Source organism: Plodia interpunctella, chromosome 28 (genome assembly GCF_027563975.2).
Source record: "Plodia interpunctella isolate USDA-ARS_2022_Savannah chromosome 28, ilPloInte3.2, whole genome shotgun sequence".
Taxonomy (NCBI): Eukaryota; Metazoa; Arthropoda; class Insecta; order Lepidoptera; family Pyralidae; genus Plodia; species Plodia interpunctella.
In genome coordinates this window covers 2,489,299-2,516,812 of record NC_071321.1, presented here as the reverse complement: position 1 = coordinate 2,516,812, position 27,514 = coordinate 2,489,299, and the positions used below count along the sequence as shown (strand labels likewise).

General features: G+C 34.3%; 1 protein-coding gene across 1 annotated transcript in view; it reads right to left on the bottom strand.

Moving 5' to 3' along the window:
* Syt7 (Synaptotagmin 7) overlaps positions 1-24,169 on the bottom strand; it is a 348,961-nt gene extending 324,792 nt beyond the window's left edge. Inside the window, exon 1 of the mRNA XM_053765756.1 lies at positions 24,041-24,169. The gene's annotated coding sequence lies outside the window, so the exon portion shown is untranslated. The remainder of the gene's footprint in view (positions 1-24,040) is intronic.
* Positions 24,170-27,514: the final 3,345 nt, after the last annotated feature.

Genomic DNA, 27,514 nt, shown 5'->3' with positions numbered 1-27,514 from the left:
TGTAAAAGTCAATCAAGGGAGTCCTGGGAATTCTTACAGGCGCTGATCTAGCAACATAGCGACATATATGTATATGATACTAGCTTTTGTCCACGGCTTTGACCGCGTGATTTCCCACGAGAGCAATTATTATTCCGGGATGAATGATACCTATGTCCTTCTCTGTACTTCAAACTATACTTATGCAAAATTTCAAGATTAGTTGTGTAGATAGATGGTCTTCAAGTTTCCCCTGACTCTGTCTACCTCGTTAGCGTGACGACGAGATATTTTATTTGTGTTAGATACGTAACTTATCTCACAGAACTCTAAACATACATTGGACGTTAAAATTAAAAAATAAATAGTTATTTTCTCTACTCAGATTTTCCTTTCAAACAAAAAGATAGAACATCTCACTAATTACAAATCCCCTAATGACCCAACAAAATAAATTGAAAAACATTTTTAGCGAGCAAATTTCAATAGACACTTTCTCATTATTTGCCGTCTCCTCTTTTAATTAAAGTTAAAGTTTCATATCACATTAAAACCGTGATTAATTTAAATTATACTGTTTTAAGTACTACAACTAATTGAAAATAAACTATAACTTGATTTTGCTTTCAAGCATTGACAAGTGGTATGAACCTGTTGTTTGTCTATTATAAAATGGAAAAGGTTAAAAAAACTAAAAAAATCTCATATATCCTTATTATAATCATCTAAATTTAAATTCACGTTTCGAGTTTCTCTCTCTCGCTCTCTCAACTAAGTGCATTACCGGTCCATCAATCGTTAATAACACATTTTTATGATAAGTATGATCTGATACTGCACCCAGGATCGGCTCCAGACGAGGGAATTTCTTAACTGTTTACTGCGCAGACATAATTTTTTGTCACGCGTTTTATACAACAAGAACTGACGACAAATAAAGGTTTTGGCAAAAACATGTTTTTTTTTGAACCTGTCAAAGACAATATGGTTCAAATCGATTTAAGATCTGTCAAAGACAAGTCTTATATCGATTTGTATAATCGATCGAACCCCTTCCAAGCTTCATTACGTCATTTTTACCCAATACACATTGTCTCTAAATAATGAATTTTGTTTCTTCCACTGTAACTGGCGATACACACAAAATAATGTTTGTACAGAAATATATCCAAAGGTTGGCTGGAAGAAATTGCATTAGCGATAAGTCCGCCTTATGGTATGTTTCAATTATGTTTGAATATCTTGTTGTAACTTGTAACTCCTTGCGAATGGTGCAATAAAGAGTTTATCTATCTATCTATGTGTGTAAAAAAAGATGCCGCCCCGGAACAAGATGGTCGGACAATTTAGAGCATGACTCTGTACCGCGAAAAATTTACAGCGATACAAATCTACACGGTTTTATGTACGTATGGATGAGATCTGAGCGGTCTCCTATTTTTATTTGTTTGTTTGAATTAACTTTATTGCATTTAATGCTAAGCGTGAAGAGGTAACATACAAACTTACTTTCGCATTTATAATAATAATTAGGATTACTTCTGTTCACTCGCTGTTCTGTGACTTGTGCGTGTTGGAAGCAGTTATTATTCGCTTACGAAAATTAACGTTGATGTGGTAAGCGGAAATCGCTGTAGATGTGGTATTTCTATGCGTGACATTCTGAACTCACTGCGTTAAAAAAGGATTTTGTTGCCTCTATTTGAAGGCTTTTAACGGTAAGTCGTGCGTACACATAATCTCATAAGGCATCTAAGAATTATCCTTACTAATATTATAAATGCGAAAGTAAGTTTGTTTGTTACCTCCTCACGTTCTATCTACTCAAACAATCTTCTTGAAAATTTCCATCCATATAGTTTCAAGTTCGGAGAAGGACATAGGGGTACTTATCATCTCGGAAAAATAACTGCTCCAGTGGGAAACCACGCGGGCGAAGCCGCGAGCTAGAGCTAGTGAGGTAATAAATAAACTCTCATAATAAACATACGAAGCGAAACGAAGCGGTGGTGGTGTAATGGTTAAGACGCCCTGTGGACAGAAAGGTTCCATGTTCAAATCCTACCTGACACATGTTTATTAGTTTTAAGGCTAATAGCTTCAATAAATGTATGTAATGTGGTAACATTATATATAATGCCCGTGCAATACCACGTCTATAAAATTGCACGCAATAAGGTTCGATATCGTATTAGACGTGACCATATGTCTCTATATGGTGAAGGTTTACGAGATACTCTGGTTTATAGGTATTCTCGGTTTATGTACCTGAAGCATTGATTGGTGGGAATGTGCACGCGGTCGTGTGAGGGCCAAGTGCTAAAATATCTCAGGTCATTTTATTAATATTTATTCCATTACAAAAAAAAATATATACGAGTATATAAAACAAAATTAAAAATCCACAAATTCTCTGAGCCAGATACGAAAAGGAACGTTAGTCATCTTATTCTACAAGCGCTCCAACTAGTGAAGTTTAGCTATCAGTATTCTTAAATCCTTTTTGTCTTTAGCTCTGCGGAATATCTATCTATCCCGGTCCGTTCTCGGATGTTCCCGTCTAAGACTTTTTCCTTCTTCCGACTGTTTTCCTTCTTTACTTAGATCATACTATTACCACGTTTATGACAAACGTGGAAACAGTAAGGTCTAAGTAAAGGAATAGTATTAATATTTAAATAGTAAGAAAAAGAAATAGACAGACAAACACATAGGAATCTTTAGGTAAGGAGTCTAGAACTTGAAAGGCCGGCAACGCTTCTGTGATGATTCTGGCATTGCAGATGTCCTTGGACAACAGTGATAACTTACAAGTGCGGCTTTCTTGTTTGTCACCCTAATCTATCAAAAGCCAATACTTTTCAATGATAATTAAATTATTGAAACGGTTGCAGTCAAGTGGTTAAGACCGTCCACCTGTGATTGATAGGTCCCAGATTCGAATTCTACTCGTACCACATGAATTTGTATACCAATCTGACTTGACTAGAAGTTTCATAGACCACCACTTGCTCCCAGTGAAGGAAAACTTCGTTAGGAAACCTGTTTTTTATTTATGTAAGAGGAATCGAACAAGTCCTGACAAAAAAGTAAAGAATAGAAGACGCACCTCAATAGCATATAACAAAAAACTATGAAAGTCTTCCATAAGAATATTAATAAATAAGAAAGATAGGCGGACGGGCGGATAACGTCAAGTATACCCATACTTGACGTTATCCGTCCGTCCGCCAGAAACCCAAAATGTGTTAGCCGCACGCTGGGCAAGAATCCGGAAACTTGGACCTTTTTTTACATGCGAATAATTTTTGATTGGATATAAAGCCAAGGTATTACTTGAAATTTAGTAGCGCGTGATTTTTTTAGGAAAAAAATAAGGAATATAATTTTGGAAGGATACCTTCTGTTATTTATTCTGTGATTGCGAGTTTGGAATGTTTCAAGATAAGAATATAAATAACTATTGATGTGTACTTGAGTTTCGTCTCTCGCTCTCGTCCTTTCATGATCCCTGTTACATTCGGAGCTGTGACGCCCCGAAGCCAACAGCTTACAACAGACGTCAAACCTTTTTGGGTATGCTATTTTCGCCTCGTACGACATCCACGGGAGGATTTGGAGTGGTCCTATTCTAGGGACCACACACCACAACGAGGTTTGAGCTTCGTCCCGGTAGGGGAGTATTGGGATAAAAATTTTCTTTTTTCACTCAGGAATAATGCAGCGCAGGTTAAAGTCAACGTCAAAGTTGACATTGCAAGCTAAATAATAAGCTTGTAAAATTACCACATCACAATATTCTATTATCGGTGTAACAATTATTTAGTATTGAAATATGTAATCATTTTGATAAGAATCTATGTTTACGATGAAACTGAAAAGCATCGTGAAACAAAAGTTTTTTTGCTTTACAAATTGTTTACATGAAATATTTGTATAGGAAAAATATTATAATGAACATGGAATAAATTATTCCACTCAATCACGGCAAATTGGACTCGGAAACCTGATTATTTTTTGAAATCGTCGCACTAGCGTACATTTTAATTCAAAGACCATTTGTCTTCTAGAATCTTATACTAAGCCCAAACACAAATTTTCTAGTTGGGTTTATGTAAATCTCATAAGTAATCCTGTATTATGTCAAAATAATCGCACTTATTTAAGTTTAATTCCTTTCCATATATTTTATTTTATTATTATCACATATTACTTATTATAATAAATCACAGCGTCTGTCCTGATATCTAACCGGTCGTTCATCATCTGAGATACAGAATCTATCTAGTTCGGAGGTGGACTTCCTGTTAGTGACGGGACAACGCATAATTTTAGAACTAAATGACAAATGTTACCATGCAATTAGTTCTTTTGTAAATTGTTGGCAAATAAAGATATTACACATATTTATATTTTCATGTCGATTTTGTTCAAAACATCAGTTGAACCGATTTTTTTTCCACCACTTTCTTATGAAACCTAATGTAATACTTCCTGAAGTTATATATTATATCTATTGGACATTTAATATTAAGATTTTTTTTACAAATTATTATTTTTCTTGACTTGTTATTTAACCGAAAATTATTATGTATGTCCCATCTCGCAAAACGATCTCATACAAAAGAATATGATAAAGAGAAAACATGTGTGGTCTTTGTCCTGCGCGTGTTAGAATCAACCAGCTTGACCTAGTGTTCCACTCGGAAGCTATCAATATATATAAAACTCTTCCGTTACTGAGTGACTGACTGACTGACAAACAAGGTACAGCCGAAATTACTGGATGTAGGAAGCTGAATTTCGGAAATGTAGGTTCCTTGGGAAGTGTAGATGAACACTGAGAGAGAATTTTTGGAAATTTCACCCCGAAGGGGGACAAAAGGGGACAAAAAACTTTTATATGAATGTTCTAAACCGTTGAAGTTGACTAAAAATTTGGATTTTAGTTTTTTACAACAAATTAAAGAACACGTATTTCAAATTTTTGTGAAAATTAACCCTGAACCCCTTCAAAAGGGGAGTGAAAGATTGTATGGGACTTAATACAATTTTCAAGATAAAAAACTGAAAATTGGTAAACATACTCTTCATCATTTTTCTTAAAGAATTAATGAGATTTTACTATGTAATTCACGCAGGCGAAGCCGCGGGCAAAAGCTAGTTACAAATAATTTGTTTAGTTATTTAAGGTGACAAAAATATTGGTCTCGAGGCGGAAAGCCTCATTCTATACTATTCGATATTATAAAGAGGTAAACGTTAGTGAGTTTGTATGTTTGAGGTTTGTATCTCCGAAACTACCGAACCGATTATAAAAATTCTTTCACCATTAGAAAGGTACATTATCCAAGATTGCTGTAGGCTATATTTTATCTTAAAATTGTCACGTGAGCGAAGCCCCGGGCAACATCTAATCTAGATATACGTTTTGAATCAGCCATCTTACCACTAACCATTGCAAAAGCAACTTAACCGCAACTTGCACAGGCCGAACGATTGATCAGTCTGATTTTATTTAAGTCGCCTAAAGGTATACGACATGACTTTTATCGTCGATGAAAATGATATACTATAATGTAATCGTATTTTACAAAGCCTTGGACACAGCCTTGTCCATTTTTATCCTCAACAGAAATCAATAATGCGACCCTTTATGCAAAATTAAGGGCACTACTACTCTTATACCCGCTTGCCTATTCATGCCTACCCTTTTTACATAAAGCCTAAACATGTACAATGTACTGACAGACAGTATTAGGTCACCCTAAATGGTCAAAATTATTTGAATATCAAAATATTATTATATGATATTCCTCTATCCATCAAAAATGGGAATGATGATACACTCAGGAACGGCTCCCGACGAGGGAACTCCTCAACGGTTTACAGCACGGAAATGATTTACTGTTACGCATTCAAAACATTAAGATCTCTCTGACAATAATAAAAGCGTTGTCATTTTTGTAAGAAACTTATTTTTCTGTTTCTTTCCTAGGTACATAAAAGGTAAAAAAAATGCAATATCTTGGCGATGAATTCAACTTTTAACGTTGGAATGAATTCAACTTTTAACGTTATTAAATATTTCATCGGGGTACATTTTCTATAATTCAGTCCTGGAAGGACTGTTTAAGGTTTAATTTAATTTCGCGAATTCCGTGCGCCTAAATAAAATATTTGAGAACGTTTTATCATTGTCTTGTCTATGCAAGACAGCTGAAGATTTTCAACTTTTTTTCTTTTAATTTGATTGCCGATGATTGAAGGACAACTCCTGTTACATGATATATGATTTTAGGATTTTGATAAAAATAAAAATGCTGCTTTAAGATATAGTATATATATATATACTCTATTACAATATAATACCATGCAATGCAATTGCACAAATTAATTACATAGTATACATAAGTACAAAATGTATAATCACACATAGCATGACATCATGGTATAGATATTGTGCAAAAGGCGGCCTTATCGCTGTAAGCAATTTCTTCCAGGCAACCTTTTGGGAAATTGCTAGACGAGGAAATACAGAAATGCGGGTCGGATTGAACTGACAATTGTAAAAATAGATTTAATATAATAAATATACTTAAAATAAATGTCATAAACCTACATAAATGTTAATACTATAAACTTACATACACACATTACATAAATATATACTTATATTGCACATAATTATGATATTATACTCTAATAGTACCTCCTATAACAAAGTACATAGTCAAAAATAAATACATACACGCTGGCTTGCACAAAAGATAGACTAGAATGTTACACACATTCACCTGAAAGAAAATTATCTATCACTGTCTACCTATAGGTATATATAAAAGCGAAAAACACTCACTCACGTATCAGGAAATCTCGAAAACTACTGAACCCATAAACATGAAATTTGTCAGGAAGTTAGATTGTGACTAGGAGACGTCCGCTAAGAAAGGATATTTCGAAATTCCATCCCTAAGGGGGTAAAATAGGGGGTTGCCGGTTTGTATGAAACTTCATCATTTTTTAAGTGAGTCACATGAAGTTTTTAATTGAAATTTGTAGGTAATAATCTACCTATATATAATAATGCATTAACTAGATTTTGAAAAATGCCTCTCGAAGGGAATGATGTAGGGGTTTTTGAAGAGAGGCCCATGAAATGTTCGGCACGCGTTACTGGAAGCGGGAGAACACGTTGCGGGAAACGAAATAGGACAATTTGTAGGAAACGGGACAGGACAAGTTTCGGAATGAAACACGTAGCGGGAAACGGGGAATTGAACTAAAGGTGCCAAAAAATACGAATTTAAATCATATAGTAATATTAAATTTTACCAGTCTTAGAATACGCGATAAAAGAATAACTGAAATTTTACTTCGATTTCTTTTAAGAACTGAAATTAACGCGTGCGAAGCCGCGGGCAAAAGCTAGTAAATTATAATTGTTTATAATTTATGTAACCAATTTATGTAGTGTGGTATCATATCACCCATTTTTCATACAATCACGCTGCAGGACTCGCGAGTATTATGAAAAATGTCAAAAAATATCTCGACCACAGTTTTAGTACAAGTACTTTACTAAAAGTTTTTGTTATATGATTTTAAGCGGCTATGATATGATATAATTTTAATTGTAAAAACTGGTTTTAAGCGGCCTATTCACACACTTCCACGCTTAGATACACGTTAAAGACAATTAAAGCAAGATTTCCTATGAATTTTATATTTTATCTATACTCTGATAGATTTTCTCTTTCACTACTGCACGAAGTAATTTAATTTAGTGCTGATGCAAGTGTTAAATTCAGTCGTAACTCGTTAGCCGCCGAAGCAATCCACAATGTTCACAGTTCGCTTTCGACCTAGTTTTCCCGATTGGAGACACCTATCTGTTTGCACATTCACTTATTTGTTCTTTTGGTAATCAATTCTGATGTAACCTATTTATTAATATCACTTCCAAAAGCAATGTGTATATTTAGACAATGCTAATTAATTAAAATAACAATCGTATCCTCAAAATATTTTAGTTTTAAGAGTTTGTATACCATCTAACTCGTGTATTATTAAGATATAAATTTTTATGGTGATGTTTTACGTCTGTATGTTTCAGTCTTTAGTTACTTAAAATCAATCATGGATTTAATAAGTACTTCGTACGAAGTACGTACTAATTCCAGGCTTTTATAACACTGACACTATATTTATTTGTTTAAAAAGGCAAAGGGATCTAAGTTTAGACACTATACCTGGACACTTTAATAGACCAGGAAATAATTTCCTTTTCTTTTCAAAATATGGAATAGATTCAAATTTATTGCTGGCTGAAAAGCATTATGATTAAAACTTCCAAAGTAAGCTATTAGTATGATATAAATAATCTATTTTTAGCAAAGCCTACTTAACTAGTTGATACCAAATTCAGATATATTTATCATCATAACATTATTATCATTACATAGTATGAAAAAGAATCGCTTTCCACCGTCTTCTGTCCCTATACTTATATGTGCTTAGATCTTTAAAACGACGCAACGGATTTTGATGCGGGTTTTTTTAATAGATAGAGTAATTGAAGGGAAAGGCATACCAAATATTGCATCCATGCGAAGCCGAGACGGATAGCCCCGGAACGCAATTGGCTATTCTCCAACTAGTCAAATCAGATACTATGTCAAAATCAAAATTTTATATGGAGCTCGAGTGACAATAATTTATTATCACGTCACTATTTTTCTTTGGAGTCAAAATTCATTCCTAATATACTTTAATTACAATTTCATAATAGAAAACTACGTACTTAATTAATAAAAATTATAAATTAAAGTGACATTTAAGTAATCATTGTTTTTGGATTTTATTTAAATACCGTGAATTTATGTTATTTATCAAGAATCCTCACCCCGTGTTGATCGTTAAAAATGTTAAAATAAAACGCTAGAATCTCTTAAACGGAGGTTATTTATTGGCTTACATGTCTTTCGACATAAATAGTGATCAAGCCTTACTAATGTTACGGCGCTCCACCCTAATTCACTCACCTGCAAGCGACAAGGTCGGTGAAACCCATGAGGCTGGATCGATATCCTTCATAGTACCGCTGTTCTGCTATCTTATTAACACTTTTATGTTTTACTAATTGTTTAGAACAACATAAAATTACAATACAATACAATAATTCTTTATTGTACAAATTAATTACATAAAATATCCAGAATTTTTTCCTCGATTCCAGAATTTTTTTATCTCATTATTATTTTCAAAAATAAAGTTAAAAAGTATGTGTGACATTGTACATATTCCATTTCAAATTAATTACATAGTATACATAAGTACAAAATGTATAATCACACATAGCATGACATCATGATTTAATACATTGTGCAAAAGGCGGCAAAAAAAACTGTCGTCTACCAAGTCGCAGTATAATTAAAAAGTTAACAATATTGTCTTTGCTATGCTATAACTAAAATTCCCGCCATCAGCTCTTTCTCCACCAACCATTGTGGGGTGTGCACGTCGTTAGTATTGCGAGCAACACATATATACATAGTTGATTGAAGTCGAATCATTTTTTTACTAGTATAGCAGCATACCAATTCCGTTCACTTGGGAATTAATTAATAACTAGACTTGTGTCCCACACTAATCTAGTACATAGTAATTTCACTATAAAAATTAAGAGCTTGAAATGTGAACGCAATCAAAATTCAAGAAGGATGTTACTTATTTAGAAAAATATAAAATTAATTGACTAGACCTGATGTAAGCATCATTACTAAGACATATTCTGATGCCTCAAGGATGCTTGTGTGGCTTATTGGGGTACCACCAATGAATCCACAATCACTGTTATACTAATCTACACATCTATATAATTATATAATAAATAAAATTAATTGTAAATGAAATGTCTGTACATAGAAGATAATATTACAGAAAAATAAATACTTATTGGAGGTCTTTATGAGACTAATAGAAGCCAAAATATTTTTTTAGAATATTTGACCACCAAGGTACAAGGTAACTCTTGGACTATTTACTGTGGACATGACTTTTTGTTACAAACTATTTGATGGATATAATCTAAACTAATATTATAAATGCTTTCGCATTTATAATATTTAATTAGTAAGTTTGTTACCTCTTCACGCTCTATCTACTCAACTAATCTTCTTGAAATTTTGCATACATGTAGATTAAAGAATGGAGAAGGACATAGGGCTGATCTTATACCGTAAAATAACTGTTCCCGTGGAAAATTGACGTGTGCGAAGCCGCGGGCAACAACTAGTTTAAAATAAAAGTTTACACAAATTTCGGAGAGCAATATTGATAGTCGTTTTCAAAAGCAAAGCTTCACAAATATCACATGTATACAGAAATGTCATACAAAAGAGCTAGCTTTGTAGTAAAGTTTCCATGAAATAGGATACTAACTCAACGATACTATATTACAGTTTTCAGAACAATGTATGTACACGATAAAGTTTATTGTGTCCCGATGTTGTTATACAACAAATTTCTACAAAATTTGAATTTCTACGAATTCTAGCATATAAAATTGGTTTCATTCCACATAATATCCATGACCCTAAATATGTGGATTACTATGGAATAAAAAAAAACAAGAATTAAGACTGTAGAATTGATTACTTTAGGATGTATATTATTCTAATAACTGCCCGTCCTAGTTTCATAATAAATTAAACACCTAAACCTTCGTCAGGAATCACACGTACCTATTATTGAAACCGCATGAAAATTCGTGCAGTAGTGTTTGAGTATATCGCGGACAGACGGACGCGGTAGAGGACATTGTTTTATAAAATGTAGTGATAAGGATTTAACGAAAGGGAAATCGGAAGAGGTGCGAAAAAGAGATATGTATTTATTAAAATTTTCATTGATTTTTATCAACATTTTAGTCATGAAAATTCGACTACTGAACGTGGGCTCTTCCAAAAATCTCTTACAAATTAAACTCAGTACGATTGAAAAAGTATATTCGTTTATTTTGTATTTACCCGACAAGGAAAAAGTGAGATTCATCAGCTAAATGGGCCAAAGGCGCGTACCATAAAAAGTCAAATTTGCCGGTACGCAAAAACTTCACAAAAAGCTCCAAGTTAAAAGCTTATGATCATTAATTTTAATTTGATCCAATCATTTTTAATTGCCACTCATTATGTGCTATTGCATTTTGAGTTATGTAAATTGATGGGTCACTGAAGTTAAATATATTATTTACTGCAAAATTATTATGACTGGAAAATTTTTTTAAAATAGGCTATGAAGAAGGTGATGATTGATTTTACAACCGGATGCCTGCCTGACGTTAACGCTTCTTGGGAACGATATTGTTGCCTATCAGTTGCGAAGGCTTTGTGGCTCGTACAACATCCATGAGAGAATATGGAGTGGTCCTATACAGCGGGACCACGCCACACTGACTGGGTAAAAAATAAAAAGCTAAATAAAAACTGATGTAAATAAATAATTAAATCTTTGTAAATATCTTTTATTTGTATAAATGATTACATAATTAGTTGCTACATGCTTCGTCAAAACAAGTAAATTGCTTGTAAGTAAATTGGCCAGTACAGTCGACTGTATGTCAAGCTACCCGAATTCATTACAAACCCACCTTTATTACCACCGCATAAAGAGCCATGCATCGTAACTTAACGTGCGGTCGACTATACACAAAGAAATGAACGCACGAAATCGCAGGCAATAGATATTCAAGAAATAATTCTCCCTCTTATTAATTCATAGTGTAAGTTTTTTAAGTTAATATTATAAAAAATATTTTTGTATGTCCGTGTTTGCACCTTCTTTACGCCATATCGTTCCTATGCAACTATGACAGAAGGGCTAAATCCAAAAAGTGCTGGCTTGATGTCGTCAAGGATGATATGCGTGTCAATCGTTTGGCTATTAAGGATGCCGACGACTGTGCCAGGTGGAGACGAAAATATAGAAAAGACTAAATACTAAATACGACTAAAGACTACGCGCCTGAGGATAGTGAAGGGAGTACCTAGTGCAAGAAAAGTCGTTGTGTTTCATTCCACGTAAAGATTACGAACCTCAGCAATGAGGAATACGAATATGAAGAAAACGAAGCAAGAGGAAGGAACAGTAAAACCGCTCAGATGAGAGAAAATTTTTGTTGTGCAATAAAATAATATTTTACTGTATCGTACAGCCAACAGCACATCAAGTTACCCTGTATCAACCTGTATGGCGCAGTAATAGCGGCGAGTTTGCAATGAATTTGGGTAGGCTGATGTGCTGTTGACTGTACAATACATCCGCAAAAGGCAGCCTAACCACTGTGAGCAACTTCTTCGTTTGAGGCAACCTTTTGGATAATTAAAAGAACATTGTATCATATCTATGAATATAAAAGTAGTGAGCCATTTTGAGCCCCTCCGAAAGAGACCCGCTCTCCCCTCTCGCTCGCACCGCACGCCGCACCCAATCAGAATCATTGGCAGCGAAACTTTTTCAATTACCTCGACTTGTCCGGTGGAGGGGATTTCCTCTATGCCAAGTTCGAACGATCACTTTTATTATAAGGGAATTAAATTCTTATTTCTTTCGAAAGGAAGGAAAGAAGAATTGGTTAAGTACCTACGTGATAAAAAAATAATAATTTCCTTAATTCAACCTAATAATAATGTATTAGGCGATCACCGAGCAAACATCACAAATATTTATTCAACTTGATGATATTCACTTATTGACGTCAAGAAATTTTACAAAAAAGTCTACCGCCGACTTCCAAAGCGGCGCAATAAACTTCTCCGCAGCCTTTTCTCAAAGAACGTCAATTGACAAATGTGAGTCTTATAATCTATACCCATTTGAATCTCAAACACACAGCTACTTAAACGCAGTTTCGCAACTTGGCTCTGTCTGCCCTGTAAGGTATCATGGACGAAATAGAGGAATAAAGATACCGTATGTATGTAATAATATGTCATTGACAAAAGTAATAAATAAATAAGGACAAATCACACAGATTGAGCTAGCCCCAAAGTAAGTTCGAGACTTGTGTTATGGGATACTAACTCAACGATACTATATTTTATAATAGGTTAAACTGGTTTATCCTATCGGGCTTAGGACGAACTAGTTTAGCCTAGGCTATACCAGTTTATCCCATCATATGTAGGAAGAATTAGTTTAGCTTAGGCAAAACTAGTTTACCCTGGAATAAACTGGTTTTGCCGATAACATATATACAAAATTCAACACTGCCTGACATATAAATGTAAGTGTACCGAGCGCTGCGGCCGCGCTGTCATTACAATCCGTCAATTTTCTTGAGGAAGGAATCATTTCCAAAATCAATCATACATAAAATTGACATTACCACAGTACAAATTAGTTATTTTAAAGTCAGATTATATAAATAATACTTATTTTTGTGAAAAATTCAAAAATTGTAATGACAGCGCGGCCGCAGCTGTCGACACGCTCTGAGAAACATTCCAAAACGTCTTTGTATTAACAATGGAAAAGTGTTATATAAAACAACTTTTGAATAGTTGATGGTCTAATATTCTGCGAAATTACAAATTCATCATCATTTATCAACTTACAGCACTACAATAATAAGTACGAATACCTACTTTATCATTTATCTAATCAGATAAATTCATTTATATTTGCTCAGTCGAAGGCCCGCGCAGTCAGGTGGAAACCCCTTCACTTCCACCCGATTAAATGCAGCTGAGATTGTCTTTTGAGTTATATTAACTCACTATTTATGATGATAATGTATACATAACAAAACGGGGGCTGAACGGACGAAGCTGCGTCTTGCAAACAGACAAATAGTTGGTTGCACCAGTCATCTTCAACCTGTGCAGAAAAACGTACGCCATTTTGTCAAAACGTCAGCGGCAGCTTGCAGTCAACGTCAAAGTTGACCGGTGCGACTCACCCCTAATATACCGTATTCCTGAATTCAATAAATCTAGAAAGTTCTTCACCAAACAAACAAAAGAATACAGTTGCTAAGCTGATCAGTTCCACCCAGTTTCTATCCGCGGAGATATCTCCAATACTTTGATCGTAGTTTACGAACTTTACGGATTTTTTCTGCGCGTAACTTTCCCGACCTATATGGGATATTGGTCGAGTGAGGCCAACGGTGTATGTGGAGTAAAAGGCCCTGGGACAATACAGACATGGGGTCCCACTCGAAATTACCTTTCTGCTCTCATCTTTTTTTTGCATAAGTAAAAAACAGGGTACAGATAAAAAATACACTTTATCTGGGATGTTTATCTATATATGTATTTGTTATAAAATATAGTATCGTTGAGTTAGTATCCCATAACACAAGTCTCGAACTTACTTTGGGGCTAGCTCAATCTGTGTGATTTATCTTAATATATTTATTATTATTATTATTTTGAAAATTCGGTTGTGATTTTATAATCGGATATAATATTATCTGACATCAACCCTTGGGCATGCTATTGTTACCTATCAGCTGCCGATGCTATTCTGTTTTAGTCGCATCGTATGAAATCCACAGGATAAGAAAAGTATGTCACGAAATAAGGACGCTGGTCAACCGGAGGGCCCGCTAAGCTTGTGGATCGCGTCGCAACATTCTTTAAGCTACGCCACTGAGTGAAGCAAAGTTTTCAGTGTCTTTTCTAGTTATTTTCTCTCTTATAATAAAATTTCTATTAAACGGTCGGATATAGACAGGTGACTCTGTACAGGTTTAAAGAGAGCTTAGTTCAAGATATTTTACTACTTATTCCAAAATAGTTTGCAGAAAATGTTCCAATTTATAAATATACCTAGGTAGGCAGTAAAAAGAGAAGATTTTTTAAGGAATTGAACTCCGAAGAAATTGTTGTTTAATCCATGTGGTGCGTAAATTTCATTAATTGGATATTTGACAGATAACCTAAAAACAATATGATGGAGCGCGTTGGAAATTTAGAAATAACTTGATCAATTTTCATTAAAGGTAACCCACATTGTTGATATTTTTACTGGTGTATTGTCAGGATGTAGGAATATGTTGCAAACTATGCATGTTATCTTAGAAATTTATTTGTTTGGTTGAATGGTAGATTAAAATTCAAAACTTTTCTTAGCTCATACCTATTACTGTTTCTTAATCGTGGTATAAAAAAAAAACGGGTCGCACTCCGGGAGTGCCGGCAGTAGTGAAAACTTTAATATAACGTTGTGTATTTTTGACTTGTCACAAATTTTCGGGTCACGTGTCCTGATGAGAGTTTAAATTTTTTCCCCGTCATAAAAAGTGCACAACACCGCTGAAGAAGTTTTCATTTCAAAAACTCACATACAAATTACGCAATGTAGCGTACATTCACGTCAATATTTGTCTAGTTCGACGATAAAGTTCGAGCCATTAAACTTGCATAGTCTTTTACTGGGGCAGTAGGACAAACACTTGAAGATTCAATGAAAATTTGAAGTTCGCTGTACGTCTTCAATCAGCAAAGAGCCATTGTGAAGTTTAAAAGAGCCGTTCTCGAATGAAACAACGAATGAGCAAATGAAGTAACACGGAAGATGTCAAAATTCAGACGAATTTAAGTAATGATGGGTAGAAGTTATGAATAATATCGCTTTTTGGTGAATTAAATTAATTATTTTGGTGTGTATAAATATATTTAATAATAATTTAAATTAATGATACCCAAATTTAATCTAGATATAACACACCGATTGTTTAAAGACATTTTTATTAATTATAAGTAACTATCTGTGTCCCGGGCCTTCGCTCCCATGAAAATATCGGGATAAAAAGTACCCTATCTGTTTGGAATAACAGATTGTTGCTTATATTGTATCCGTGTATCAAATTTCATAACAATCCGTCCAGTAGATTTTTAAAATTAGGATTAAAATTGATAAAGGCGGTTATTTGATAATAAAACTTGTTTATATCGGCACTATTTTATCTATGATAATATAGTCTAGACGATTCTTCTCATATAGTTTATCTGGCTAATATAAAACTGAGGTTTATATAAATACATTATATACGAAAATACATTTTTATATTCGACCGAGCTCTTATCTGTTATCATCAAGAGATGGCCTTATCTAATCGGACGGCTAAAAGCATTGATCAGAGAGCTTTTAGTATTTCGTATTGGACTTTTTAAAACGGAAGCTTTATTCACTCATTTATGTCGAACAGAGACAAAAAAAAGAATTCATGAATTTCGAATGAACATTTCTGAAAATAAAATAAGTATATTGCAAAAGTTTATTTATTCTTTTTTCGGATTATGTAAAAGCATGAGCTTTTTGGAAGTAGGTATTGACTAATCCTACTAATATTATAAATGCGAAAGTTTGTGAGGTTGTATGTGTGTATGTTTGTTACTCTGTCACGCAAAATCTACTGGATCGGTTGTTATGATATAAATTTGGTAATAATGGAATAAAATCTGGAATAACCCATAGATTAATTTTTATCGTGAAATTCCCACGGAAGCGAAGGCCCGGGGCGCAGCTAGCATTCAATATGGAACTGTAATGTTTTCATGTGCATAGTTAGAAGACCTCTGTGGCCTAATGGTGATAATACCGGACTGCTACACTGGTGGGCTCCATTTCGATCTCCAGTCAGATCAAGATGGAAATATCTTGGATGTTTATTTATGAATACGTTATAAAATATAGAATCGTTGAGTCAGAATCCCATAACACATGTCTCGAACTTACCTTGGGGCTAGCTCAATCTGTGTGCCATGTTTCAAAATAAAACTAGCGACATACATACATATACGCATAACCGCGGTTATGTATATACTAGCTGTTGCCCGTGGCTTCGCTCGCACATTCGCTTCGATATATAACAGAAAACATGTATAAATTTTTTATGCTCACTTGTTAATGAAATAAAAAATGAAATTGAATATATTTAGGCATAATAAGCGGCATATGTGTGTATCCCTTTGGTAAAAAAATAAGTAAATAACAGTGAAAACGGAACAAACTTGGCGTCATTAGTTTCCATTGAAGATAAGACTAGATTCGTAGTCTGTTAGTGTAGATGTTATGCTGCTTATCAATATATTATATGTATACTAACTGAGGCCCGGGGCTTCGCTGCCGTGGGAATTTCGTGATAAAATGTACCCTATGTGTTACTCCAGGTTATATTCGACCCGTGTACCAAATTTCATAACAATTGGTCCAGTAGATTTTGTGTGAAAGGCATAACAACTAACAAACACACATTATATCCTCACAAACTTTCGCATTTATAATATTAGTATAAAACAAAGATGCTCCCTGCCTCTGTTTCTAAGCTATCTTCTTTTAACTACGCGACAAATTTTAATGCAGTTTCCACAGTCATTTAGACCATTTAGTCCCGAAGGTTTACACATACATAAATGCCATCCTACCCGGTCGCTAATTAGTTATAAAACTATTAAAGAAGAGAGCCCAGTGACCGCACTATACCCAATTAGTCACGTCCTTCGGGAGCGAGCTTCATATGCTGGGGAAATTGAGTTACGCATGACGCAATTCTAACTTTGTATTAAGATGGATGCTTTAATTTATTAATTTGGTCTATAAATAAACCAGTGAGATTCTCTCCTGTGGGAATTTAAAGGTATGACATACAAACCCCTTCTGGCATGAGAGGAACCGACGCTGTTCAAATGAGTTTCTTTCGGCATTTCTTCCCAGCAGCGGTCGTTCCGTAACGCCAGTAGTTTGTATTTTTTTGAACAATTACTGTATAATGTGTGGGACTAATTTCTAAATAAATCATTTTAATTTGACCCACAGTTTTGTCTCAAACAATATATATATATATATATATATATATATATTGCTTACTTGTCTTAAAACACGATTTTTTTTTATTTCAGTTGTTATAATACTGAATCTCTTATTAATCGGTAATATAAATTACTGCTAAATCTGATTTGGCCAAATCAAATTCGAAAGTAATCAATAAATATATTAGGACAAATCACATAGACTGAGCTAGCCCCAAAGTAAGTTCGAGATTTGTGTCATGGGATACTAACTCAACGATACTATATTTTAAAACAAATACATATATAGATAAACATCCAAGGCCCTACTTAAATATAAATAAATACTTAACCAAACTTAACCTATCATTATAGAAAGCATAATTTAGTACGACAGGTTAGCATTTCGCATTAATACTTATGTATAAAATAGGATATTCATACGTCAATATTTTCATTTTAATAAAAAAAAATGTTGTCACGCGTCTTTTTTATATATTTAATTAAGTGATATTTTTTTAAATGTTGTTACCACATTCAAAACATTTATCAATGTCCATTGTACCAATACCAATGTACTTTGGTATTGTAGCAATTCGTAGCATGTTCGCTACGTCGTAGCGAGCGCTACGAATGAGCGCCTGCTCTTCGACTTGTAGTCGATAATTTTGTGAAGGATAGTAGCACAGGAAAAGTGCATGGTTGTGAGTGAGGTCAAGGACAGAGTGGGACGGAAATATACATTTTGAACTCCCTGCGCGAAGGAAAGGGTGTTATGAAGTACTTTAACAAATCAGTTTTTCGAAATGTTATGGTTAAATTTTATAGTGAATTATAATGTGACGTGAACTTTATTGTTTTTTTTTTTAATTACAAATAACAAAACCGATACAAGCATTTTGGAATTAGTCACAACAACATCAAAAAGCTCTTGTAATAAACCTGACAACAATACCTTTTTTACGCAGTCGAGTAAAAATATGAGCGTCATGCAACAATGGCCAGGAAATCCCCGTAAAAGATCTTTTATCTTTTGGTTAGAAGCAAAGTGAACAAAGGGCAAGATAAACAAATAGAACCTTTTTTTACCTCCATTCTAAGAAACAAATCGAGGGTGTAGCAAGCTACGTAGTGCTGGCATTGGATGGGGTTGGCCATGGTTGGGCGGCCGCCCAGGGTGATGAATGCAATGGGGCGCCATTTGTAAGCCATTATATATTTCTGGGGGAATGTCTATCTCTTAAGCCGCTTTTTTTAGAATCTTTATGTCGCGTCACGTCCCAAAGATCCTAAAATTATACCTTTAAATTTTGAAGATGAACATTTGGCTGTGCATTTTACAACCGTTCGCATGTTTGACGTCAACCCTCTTTGGAAAAACTACTTGTGCCTATCAGCTGCTAAGGATATCCTTGACTTAGAAGCCGTTGTACGGCACCCACTGGAGCGTGGAGTGGTCCTATTCTAGGACGATTTCTTTCGAGGTGATAGGGTACCTTGGGTAGATCCTCTATGCGAAGTTTCAAGTAAATATAAACATTTCTCATTTTTTTATATTAAGATAATAAATATTAAATCGGCTGTGAATTGTAGATGCCCAGCATCCACAGTGGTGGTCTCAAAAAAGTGGTGGTGATCAAGAAAGTGGAATAATATCAGTTTTGTCTGTGTGTATGTTGTGGAGGAACATTGAGCTCAAATAGTGTTGTGCGGTGTTTGTTTACATGTCAAGATTATATTTTCATAGTTTATTTTTTTTATATCCCTTTTTGGAAGTGTTGATATTTACTGGAAACTTCGCGTAAAGGATCTACCTAAAGGTACCCTATCACCCCGTTTCGTATGTGCACGGGGTTTGTGATAAACCCTGTGAAATTGTATATATCTATATGTCAATCTGCTTCTTATTCATTTAACCAAATCAAATAGACGTACGATAACGGCGGTAGTATGCTACATTGTAGATAGTAACCACACACATAATCGATAATGGATACGCACTGGCCACCAATTAGATAATGAAAAAAAATAATGAATTCCACATTGAAATATTTTTTCACGACATACTTTACCGCCAATTGGCAGTTTGAGACGAAAAGAAGTAGATATAGGTATCTACTTATTTTCGTTATATTTTTATTTTCATATTTGGAAACGTTGGCATTTTATTTACCATAGATTATATTCATTTAGATATTGCCCGAGGAAATTTTGACATTAAATATAGCCTATAACAAACTTGGATAATGCCGCCGCAGCGATCAAAATCACAGATTTAAGAACATTACGTTGACGTTCTTATATCTGTGGTCGTAACGCTCTGAGGACCACCCACTTGTGCACTGAACTCGTGTCCTATTCCTGCCCTGATCCCTTTACACCACAAACCTTCCAGCCTACAGCATAATAACCCCACGACCCGTGTGATTTCCATAAATATACCGCCGACGGCGGGCTTAGGAAAAAAAGTAATGGCAACGTCATTCTGATACAAATTGCTCAGCTTTTTACGAGCTTTCAACTTGGTATTGAGCTTTTTAATAGGTATTGGATTACCGGATCTTTTTCACAAAAATTGTTTGGATTATCTGTTGCAAGGATTGTGAGTTTATATTATGATTTTTTCTTGTTTATTTCTTTTTAGTCGATCAAAGTAATGAGGTCTGGGTTCTAGTTTTAAATTCCATTCTTTGATTTAGTACTGCTGGATGTTTACAATCTTTTAAGTTTGTATGTATCTCCCTATGTCTATTTGATTAGTACTGGTGGATTTTTACAAGCTTTTATTTAACTTGCAATGTAACTATATCACTATGTATATTCGAATGGAACATTGCAACCCGATTTTGAAGCAGATATCTTCAACCGATTGAGCTGAAATTTTGTACACACGTTCAATTTGGATGACAATGCATTATTATCATAAGCATGACCTGATGGTGCACCTAGGAACGGCTCCAGACGTGAGCGTGAACGGCTCAACGGTTTACTACACGGACATGATTTATCACAGTAAATGCAATTAGATCTCCCTGACAACAATAAAATCTTGCGTCAAAAATTATTTTTTGTCTAATGACGACGCGAATGGCTGATATACAATAAAAAAAAAGTATTTTCATTTGACTAGAATAAAATATGCGACACAATCGGCCACCCGAGGCTACTGATCGGGTTAGGGCTCCTAATCTAATCAGATTCTTGGTCGGACTGTGTGGCTGTGTGTGGCTCCTCACCGCTAAAACTAAGCGTTGATTAGATTATCTAGATCCCAAGCCGAGCCTGTATATTAATTTATAGTGGATACAACAGGTAATACTCCGCATGGAATTGAAATCTTATATTTTTTTAAAATAACCGGCCAATTGCGTGTTGGTCCACGCACATATATGGTTGCTATATATGGTTTGATGAGAAGGGATTCCCTTAGAGATTTTTTTTTAAGATATTAATATTTTAACTTTACCCTCTCAATACATATTTGACAACATTATGCATGTCCGGAAAAATTTGAACTTATTTAAAAAAGTTGGTGATTACACTGATAGAGCCTTACGTAATAAAGATAAATTGTCTGTCCCCGGGCATCGGTTGGCCAAAGTTAGAACGTCTTTTGTTGGGAACTGTATCCGTTTTTATAACAAATTGCCTAAATGGATTCTTGATTTGCCGGACAAAAAATTTAGAAATTATATAAAAGAAGTACTTTGTAAAAAGGCATATTACAAGTCTGACGATTATGTGGATGACAATAATGTTTGGCCCAAGCATGGTGCAGTATCCTCATAACATATGTAATTGGTTTTTTAATAACGATGTAAATTCGTCCTCCTAATTTTTAATATATGTATAAGACCTATATTTGTTAATTGACGTCCTTGGAGAAAATGCTGCGGTGAAGTTTGTTGCGCCGCTTCTTCTTCACCTGCGCTTTGGAAGCCGGCAGTAGACTTAGTTTAAGTAATTTTTGACGTCAATAAGTGATGTATATCATCCTAAATTGAATAAAGAATTTTGAATTTGAATTTGAATTTGCACAGTGCAGGGCTCCGTAGTTTAATAAGATTTGATGATAAGAAATTAAAATTACGCATTAAGTGTTGTTTTTTTTTCAAAATCGACTTAATTACCACTATCAGATGCCTATTTCCGTTAAAACCCGGATCATATTAAGTACTCAAATATATATTTATATTTCAAATTTCGTTTAATTCTAACCAGCGTCTTTGTGTGACATTCCGTTTTTTTGTGACACCTTTAAGGCTATATCTTGAAAGTGTCACAAATAAACGTAATAATATTTATTGAATTTTATTTCCGGGGTTCTTACAGCGAAAGAAAATGATTGAAATTGAATGATGAAGCTAAATATAACTTGAATACATATGTTTCAATATATAAATCGAAAATCAAAATATTTATTCAGAAGATAGACCTTCACAGGCACATTTTCACGTCAAATTTTATATTATATAGAAGTTTCTCAAAAAACTACAAACTACTGGCATTTCTAAACGACCACTGCTGTGAAGAAATGCCGAAAGAAACTTACACAGTATTGGTCTCTATCGTGCCAGAAGGTCTTACCTACCATTATTGTTTCTTAAATATTTTTCCCCTAATAGTGACAAAGGGTACATACATTGTCAAAAATCGTTGCTTATTTATCTGTACTCTCCTTAATTTAAAAAGTAAATGGTAATTAAGCAAAAGCTAAATGTGTTTTATTAATTCAGACCTACATTAACTTGACGCGATCAAATTAAATTACGTTTTAAGTATAATTAATTTTTCAGAACTTGCTAATGTGAGCGCAGACATTTCCCGTTGTAAATGGCGTGTGGTAGCCCCGCTCTAGAATATGGCCAGTCCACATACTCCGGTGGACGTCGTACAAGGCGACTTAGGGATGAAAAGCCTATCAGCTTGACATGCTAGCGACCGTAACTATCTCTGCAAAATCTTCAGAATGTTAGAATACGTAAATTTTTAAACACACTCCGGGCTTCGGGCCGTCACATCCGTTAATGAGACCGAGAACGAAGACAAACTCAAAGAATGTACTCAAAAATTACTTAGACCTTCACAAGTATTTTTTCCCATCAAATATTGTCTTATATGGTGATTTATATAAAAAAGCTACAAACAACTGGCATTTTAACAACGACTAACACATCGAGATAGATATTTCATTCTAGAACTGATAGTAAACAAAGCTTCGGTTTTATCTCAAGCGTGGGAAGCACAGAGACATATGACAAAACGATAGTGATTATATATATATATATAGTCAACACAAATTAGTTTTGATCCAATACTCAATATTTCCTACTAATATTATAAATGCGAAAGTTTGTGTGGATATATGCGTGTTTGTTACTCTTTCACGCAAAATCTACTGGACGGATTGTTATGAAATTTGATATACGGGTAGAATATAACCTAGAATAACACATAGGGTACTTTATATCGCGAAATTACCATAGGAGCGAAGCCCCGGGGTGCAGCTAGTAACAAAGCTGAGTTTTTTTTACTGAAAATACGCTTTGGCACATGCCATGAGCGGGAACAATTAATAAAAATAATTGAAAACAATATGTGCAAAATTCTTTACATATTCAAATTTTAGTTTAGCCTTGAGCATATGTTAGAATCTATAAAATAGCTCTCAAAAAAACCGATATATATTATTTTATAAGGTAATTTTTTCTTGAAATATTCCAGTAAATAAGTGAATATGTTAGTTAGATAAATAAATGTGTTGTTAGATTTGTATTTACGTGGCTTTGCACATCGCCCAGTAAATGTTATAAGCCAAAAACATTTCTTTTAAAAATCAGTCGCTAATAAACATTATCATAAACTGTGATACTCCAGAAAATCTCTCCGGACTAATAGTGTGCCCTATTATAAACACCAAAATGTGAAAAATTAATTAATTTACTTTCGCATTTGGCTTTTATTAAAACCAGCATTTTAACCCTTTAATTATATCATAACTTTGATATAATAAAATAACTAATAAGAAAATGAATACAAGTTGGATACGTCAAAAATTATATTCTTTTTTTAACCACGTTCCAAAACATAGTTATATGTTGCTATAACATATATATAAACATCAAATATATGTTTTCTAGTTTCCAATTCTCAATTTATTATACATAGTTACGTTAACATCGTACGACAATCAAAAGTTTCAGCCGCGAAAACTTCCTGAAATCAAACTTTAAACAACAAAAACAATTGAACAAAAAGCCTACCTTAATTCGGCAGCGGATCCTCAGTGAAACAAATACAAAACTGAGCACAAAAACACACAACACAACACTGAAACTTTTATATTTTCAGCACAGAAGCACACAACGCGTCCGTTATACAGACAAGCCCGCACTGTACTGAAGACTGAAAGCTAAAGTAGGAACAAAGGATATGGTAAATGTTTGAATTACGGGGTTGAAGTACGGCCGAGGGCCGAGTGTATATCGCAATGATTCTCATTTTTTGCAAGCTTTTATTAACTTGCAATGGTACACTCAGTTTTTTCTTATAAATCCTATCCTAACATGAAAATCTTCACGGTTTCTATCGTTGAAAATAATTCAAATGTTAGTTCAAACATTCTAAAATGAAATATTTTACAAGCCAAATATAAAAGTCTATTTTGATTTATATTAATATGAAATCACAAAAATACGTGTTAAATATGTTTACAATTAGTAAAAAAATAAATCGTAGGTATATTAATACAATAAAAGATTTTTTTACAAAAAATATATTTTCGACATAAAATATATTTTTTGTAAAAAAATCTTATTTTATTTAATTACTGGATATCGTGCCTGATAAATTTATTGAAACAGAAATGCAGGGCTCTGAAATTTTTGTTGTGTACTTTTTCAATAATTTACACAGCTAATAATAAAGAGTAAATGCTTGTAGGTTTGTTTATAAGAAGTAGTTTCCGAAATTGTGTTTTCTAGTACTACACACTAGTCTTGGTAAAAAAATTTTTAGATAATTTATTTGACCGAGCGAGCGAGGTCTACAGGTCAACTTGGGGCAAAAATACAGTTTTTGTATGTTTGTTCGTAACTTTCGAACCGTTAGTCTGATTTTGATGAAATTTAAAAAATAGGATCTGTCTATAGAATTTTTAAGTTCGTGGGGCATCAAAATCGACTAAGTCGTTTTTGAAATATTCACAATTTTGTAAAAATTTGTTGTGTTCGCGAGGTCGAAGTTCGCGGCGCACAACTAGTTAAGCTACGTTATTAAAGAATAACTTGGTTATTATACATTATATCCCGATGATTCCACGTGGGCGAAGCCCCGTCTCGCATATATTTGGATTATAAACACAGAATGAATGTAGAAGTTTGAAATTTTGCAGTGAATATTTATAAAACGTTAGTGAGCGCTAAGAAATGAATTAAAAATCCCATTTGTAATGGATGTAATAGGGGTGCACTTTTCCTTACAATATTAATATTTGTCTTATATGTCTTTGTGGTGGTGTAATGGTTAAGACGCCCGCCTGTGGATCGAAAGGTCCCAGGTTCGAATCCTACTCGTGCCACATGAGTTTGTATGCCAACCTGACTCATGTATAGTAGTGAGGAAACCTGCTCACTGGTTGATTCTTTTTAACTTTTGTGTGAAATGGAGAAGGCAATAGCAAACCACTCCAATACTAATGCCAAGAAAGTTGTTGTGTGTGTTTAATTCCACGTAATGACCACGACCCTCAGCCATGAGGAATACGACTATGAAGAGTATAATTGATTGTGTTTTTACCCGAGTGAAGCCGGTACGGGATGCTAGCTTACTAATAAATAATACACAATTTGGTTCGTATTATCCATTCTTTTATTTCCCAACAATTTGGCTATTTGGTTGTTCGATTAACCTTCAATTGACCCCTTCACCAACCGGAGTGGTTCCATTCGTAACTAAGACGCATAAAGTTTGCACCAGTCAACTTTAACGTTAACTTTAACCTGCGCAGAAAGACAAAGAAAAACGCAAAGTACACCATTTTGTCTAAACGTCAGCGGCGCGCACAGGTTTAAGTCAACGTCAAAGTTGACTGGTGCAACTCATCCTGTTGGCAATGAGTTTATTCATATTGAACTATCGACTATACTATACTTCCGATTACGAACGCGTCGTGTATATAACATGTTGCGGTTAAACTAAAAGTATGTTTCTTATATCTAAACACCTAGCTCTTGCCCGCGGTTTCGCCCTCGTCAATTTGCCGCTACTACTTCTTAGCATAAATCTTCAAAAGGTACAACATTAGTCAAGGTGAATGTGACCCTTGAGAGCTGTACCTTTTTTGGAAAGAAAAATACCAACCCATGTCCTTTTCTGTGTTTTATTTTTAGTGTATAGTAACTTAGAGTATTCTTAAATATGAGCAATTCATTCACACAGATTGACATAGAATCTTCAAAGTAGGTACTTTTTGTTTTGAATTTTGTTAAAAATAACGTGTGGTTCGCAGAGCTTTTCGACCGCTGCGGCCGCGCTGCCATTACGATCCGTAAATTTTCTTTCAAAATCAATCATTCATAAAATTTACATAACCACAGTAAAGATTAATGATTTTAAAGTCAGATAGTAAAACTAATTCTTATCTTTATTGAAATTTGCGCGGTCGAGACGCTCTGATAACTACCCAAAAACATTAACCCAAATAATTTTGTAAAAGTGATATTAATTTACAAATTATTAATTTTAATTTACATTGCTGAAAAATCATACAAAGACATGGTAACATTGTTAAAATAAGATGCGTAATAAAAAATGCAAATTAGTTACATTATATGACTACCCGCATTAAACTAAATACATTCTCATGCTTGAGAAAATTCAGAATAAATTCACCAGATACATATATATGAAGCTCTACGGAGTTTATCCCTTTTATCCTTTATTGTATCCTACCTTATTCGTTTTGGGTATGGTAGGATACACACAGTTGTGTGTGCGCAGAGAATTAGCGTTTGCTTTATACATATTCAAATTAATACGTGGAAGAGCCAGAAAGGTCTGAGTTTGATAAGATTGTTGGTTCCTGACGGTTACGTGGGGCGCCGGCGCCGGCCGCCATGGAGGTGCCGCTGGCCCGCACCGAGCTACTGCGCAAGGCACCTCTGGCGTGCGCGTGCTTAATTTAGTGGCCGAGAAAATTGATATTTTCTCCTGTTCTCTGAATGAATTCACAATAACGTCTTTAAATATCATGTTATACGATAATGTAAAAGGTTAACCTGTCGTATTAGAATGTTTTCTGTAATGGTAAATAATAATAATAAGTTTGGTTAAATAAATAAATATTTTTTGTAGGACACAAAAAAACATATACTTATTTCTTTTATCTATGAGAAAATCCAACATTCTGAATTGACTGCCACACGACAGCTCGATTAAGGCTATTCATTGAGGAAGCTTCCAAAAGCTCATTGTTCGAAATCATTTGGGTCTATTATTCGCATGCCAAAAATGTATGGAAATAGTTCACACAAAAGATTGATTCGCTTCTGTTGATTATCCAAATGTTAGTAGAATATTTATAGGTAAATGTTACGGTTAAACCCGAAAGTGCAGCTATACCTAGGTATTGCCTGCTTGTGTTCGGCCAGATCTAGGTGCTGTCAGTGTTCTTTGCCATTAAAATATTGTTTAACGCTAATAAAACTCTTTTAATAAGTATTACAGTGTCTAATAGT